The sequence below is a fragment of the Elephantulus edwardii genome, unplaced genomic scaffold (assembly GCF_000299155.1).
Source record: "Elephantulus edwardii isolate Elephantulus edwardi_28Jun2011 unplaced genomic scaffold, EleEdw1.0 scaffold00017, whole genome shotgun sequence".
In the NCBI taxonomy this organism is placed as follows: domain Eukaryota; kingdom Metazoa; phylum Chordata; class Mammalia; order Macroscelidea; family Macroscelididae; genus Elephantulus; species Elephantulus edwardii.
Window position 1 is genome coordinate 28,635,802 of NW_006399767.1, and position 4,573 is coordinate 28,640,374.

At 42.2% G+C, this 4,573-nt stretch overlaps 1 pseudogene; it reads right to left on the reverse strand.

The window, feature by feature from the left end:
- The window catches only part of LOC102863979, a 24,918-nt pseudogene extending 21,145 nt beyond the window's left edge, over window positions 1–3,773 (reverse strand).
- Between the last annotated feature and the right edge of the window lie 800 nt (window positions 3,774–4,573).

A 4,573-nucleotide genomic window follows, 5' to 3' on the forward strand; every position in this document is an offset into this window, starting at 1 on the left:
GGGAGCTCTGGTGGCCTAGTGGCAAGGAGCTGCAACTACAATCCCAGAGGCACACAGTTCAAATCCACCAGATGCTCTGCCGGGGAAGGAGGGACAGTCTCCTCCTGTACCAGTCAGATCTGATTTGAAGGTACACTCACACACACACACACACACACACACACACACACACACAAAAAGAACCAGCACATCTAAGTTCTCACACCAAGTAGGAACCTCACACCTGCTGGGAGTGTGGGAAATTCGTTGTGTCTAATACTGTTTATATCAGACCGTCCAGAGCAGATAAAGAGCCCATGAATGTGAGGATCAAGGCAAAGCCTTTAGCCCTCATTCCACTTCCAGTACATGGGAGAGGTCTCCTGAAGGACCATTCCCAGAGGCAATCATTAGGGCTTCACAATGGAAACAATGCCACAAGTGAAGCAAGTGATAGAAGGCTTCCAAATGAATGAGCCCTTCCTTCACATCAGAGTATGAAGAGGGGAAAGGAGCTTCATACCTGTACTTTAAAAAAATCAGTCACCTCAAAATCACTGCCACAGAATTAGTTCCAGTTCACAGAAACCCTGCATCAGGCTGTAAACCCACAGGAGGATTTTGCCCATCTTTCTCCAGAGGAGCAGCTAGTGGATTAGAACCGCCAGAGAGAGATACCTGACTTTTGGGTTAACAGTGCAACTCTCTATGGACGAAGCAACCAGAGCTCAAAAGGTCTTCATGAAAGGCTGTTTTTATTGATCAAACACTAGAGAATTACACTGCAGATGTTGATTGTGGGACACTTAGCTGAAGTTGGTACCTTAGTCAAAAGAAGGGAATTCACATGAATAAGAATCCCTATAAATTCAGATTCTGTAGTAAGCTTTCAGCCAGGGTTCCTGCATTATCCAGCATATAATAATTCAAACTGAGGAGAAACGTAAATGTCAGGAATGCAGACAAACCTTTGTTTAGATGTCACATCTCACTGCACATGAGCAGGTTCACACTGGAGAAAAGCCAGATTTGTCAACGATTTTAGAATGCAGTCACACTTCATTACACAAGAGTGTTCACACCCAAAAGAAGTCAGAAGTACAGCAAGTGTGGAAAAGCCTGCTGTACTGGAGTATTTGCATTGAAGAGAAGTCCACAAATACACTCATGTGGCAGTGCTTTTAGGAATACTCCCAGGGCTTTGAACGTTAGCAATTATGGGAAGGCCTTCAGGGATCACGGCCCTATCACTGTCCTCTAGAATATTCACATTGGGAAGAAGTCTGAGGTATGGAAAAGCCTCCAGTCATGAGTGGAATGCCCCTGTTAGCTGTCAAGTCAGTCCCTGACTAATGGTAACCCCATGCACAATAGAACAAAATACAGCTGTCCTGTGCCCTCCCATGATTAGCTGTGGGTTCTATCTCCTTACCTTTTTATTGGTTGGTTTCTAGAAGCAGATTACCAGGTCTTTCTTCCTAGTCTGTGTCAGTGTAGAGTGCTATAGTGTAGTCTGGGTGCCATAGGGTGGCGTGAAATCTTGCTCGATACAGCACAATCTCCACTCTGCCGATTGTTGGAACTACTCTATGAGCACTTCTCCTTGAGAGTTTCCCTCTCCTATACTGACCATTTGCAAGCATGATGTCCTTTTCCAAGAACTAACCCCTCCTGATAACACACCCACTATTTTCATTTCTAAGTCATACCTTGGTTGTATGTCTTCCAAAATAGATTTGTTTTTTTCTTATTTTATTAATTGTTGGACAGTTTCTTCCCACCTATCCCCTCCCCCTCCCTCAGCCCACTCTGTAATGCTCCTCCTGTTCCAGATTGATGTCATACATATGTCTAATCATATATTCCTTACAGACAGTTCTTCCTTTCTTCTGTTCTAATGCAGTATTCATTATCTATCCACTCTTCTCCCATTTTCTCCATGAACCTCTCCATGCCTGTCCTATTTTATGACAGCAGTGTTATGCAGCATTTGTCCTTTTGTGATGTAAATATTTCACTCAACACAATGTCCTCTAGGCTCCCTCATCTTGTGTAATATTTTGAGTTCATTGCTTTTCAGTGCTGTGTAATATTCCATTGTGTGAATGTACCATTGTTTTTCTATACATTTGTTTGTTGATGGGCACTTGGGTTGCTTCCATCTCTTTGTTATTGTGAATAACACAGCAATAAATAAAGATGTCCAAACACCCATTTGAGTCGTAGGTCTGGTTTCTTTAGGGTATATTCCCCAAAGTGGAATTGCTGGGTCAAATGGGATTTTCATTTCCAACTTTTTGAGAAAGCACCATACCGTCTTCCATAGTGGCTGTAACATTTTACATTCCCACCGGCAGTAAATAAGACTTGCTGTTTCTCTACAACCTCACCAGCATTTGTTGTTTGCTAGCTTGTTGAACTTTGTTACTGTTGCGGTGGTGAGATGATATCTCATAGTTGTTTTTTGTTGATTCTTTTGGCATACAATAGTTGCTGCACTGCAATCCCGAAGGCATGCAGTTCAAATCCACCAGATGCTCCAAGGGAGAATTATGGGCAATCTCCTCTTGTGTGATTAACTGCTTCTGAAAACCGCTGCAGGATCAGCTATGGGTCAGTTCCGACTCAATGGTACACAACAACACTACTATAATTCAAAGGCATCAATTCTTTTATTCTTTGTATTCATTGTCCATCTTTCAGATGTATATGAAGCAATTGAAAATGCTGTGGCTTGGGTCAGGCACACTTTGGACTTACTTAAAACTGCCATTCTTTTTGATGGTGAACACAAAATAATAAAATAAAAACATCAAACTGCCATTATTGCTCTTTAGAGCTTTAAAGAGATTGTTGGTAGATTTGTACAATACGATGCTTGGTTTGACTTTTTGATTGCTTTCACAGGTGTTGATTGAGTATCCAAGAAAAATTAAATCCTAAACAACTTCAGTCTTTTCTCCATTTATCCTGATGTGGCTTTTAGCACCATGGCAATATACACACCTCACGAACAGGTTGTTAGTGGATGGCTGCACATAAGGTGCTGTGGCCAGGAATTGAACCTGGGAGTTGCTGAAAATTATGCCACTGAGCCATCTTCTCCTAATGAAAATGTAAGGACCCATCAAAAAGTCTACACAGGAGAGAAGCACTGAATGTGGGACAGCCTTTACGAGGATACTAATCTCCTTTAATCACAGGCTCCACTCTGGGGAGAGGCTTTGACTGGGGCAAGGGGAAGAAAATTGTTAATAATCACAGAGACCTTCATTAACATAGTAGAATTCACAACAAATTCAAATGCTGTGAATGTGATGTGTGGGAATTATAGAAACAGATCACACTCTAACCTAGACTTCATGTAGGAGAGAGAATGTACAAATAAAACCAGCATGGAAAAGCATTCATTTGTTAGCTAATTCATTCCAAAGCAGGGGCCAGAAATCTCTGTAAAAAGAATAAATATTTTGGGCGAGGCACTTTCTGTCACAACTGTCCACTGTTGTAGCATGAAAACATGCATAGAAAATTACATGCAAAATAAATATGGTTGTGTTACAGTAAGACTTTCTTTAAAAAACCCAAATAGCCCCCCATATTTGACCCATGGACTATGCTTGATCCATCTCAGTTCTGGAGACATTCTAGAACTGGCATACAATAGTTGCTGCCAAAACTATTGTATTCCAGCAACAGCTTCCTTCTGCAGGGAAATCTTTAAAAGACCACTGCGTCAGTACCTTCAGAGCATGCTCAAGCCCTGTCAGGGCGTCCAGCAGGAGATCATACATGATCCAGAGGTCTGGGTTTAGTCATGAAACAGGAGGACTTGTACCAGCCACCCAGAAGCCACAGGACTTTTAGGAGAAAAGGAGGTATTATGTGTAAATGCTTTAAGTACATTTAAAATGGCATTTCATAGGAAGAGTCCCTCATTGGGCTGCAGGTGTCAGTGGAGTGATAGTAAGTATGTGGAGCATGATCCAGAAAGAAAAGACACAAGGGGAGGGCAGACAGTGTACACGGTCGAGCCAAAGAGGAAATGGAATCCCTTGTCGCCTAATGAGAGCAAAATATCAATTACTCATGTGCAAGTTCAGATTGAGATGGAAGAAAATGAAAACAAGTCCACGAGAACAAAAATATGACCTAGAATCTATTTAATCTGAAATTCAAAAATCATTTTAGGAATAGGTTTGACGCATTGAACAGCAATGATCAAAGACTGGATGAGTCATGGGATGATATCAAGGACATCATCCATGAAGATAGCAAGAGGTCATTACAAAGATGTTGTTGTGTGCCATCGAGTTGCTTGTGACTCATAGCGACCCTATGTACAACAGCCCTAAACTCTGCTCTATCCTGTGTCAATCTCACTGCCTCTGACACACCCATCCTAATTACCCCAGTCACTGAATCAATCCATCTCATAGAGTGTCTTCCCCTTCTGCGCCGTCCCTCCACCCTCCCAAACATGATGTCCCTCTCCAAGAACCTCTCCCTCCTTAAACATGTCCAAAGTATGTCAGACGGAGCCTTAGAATCCTTGCCTCCAAGAAGCAGCCTGGTTTAACCCTCTCCAGGATGA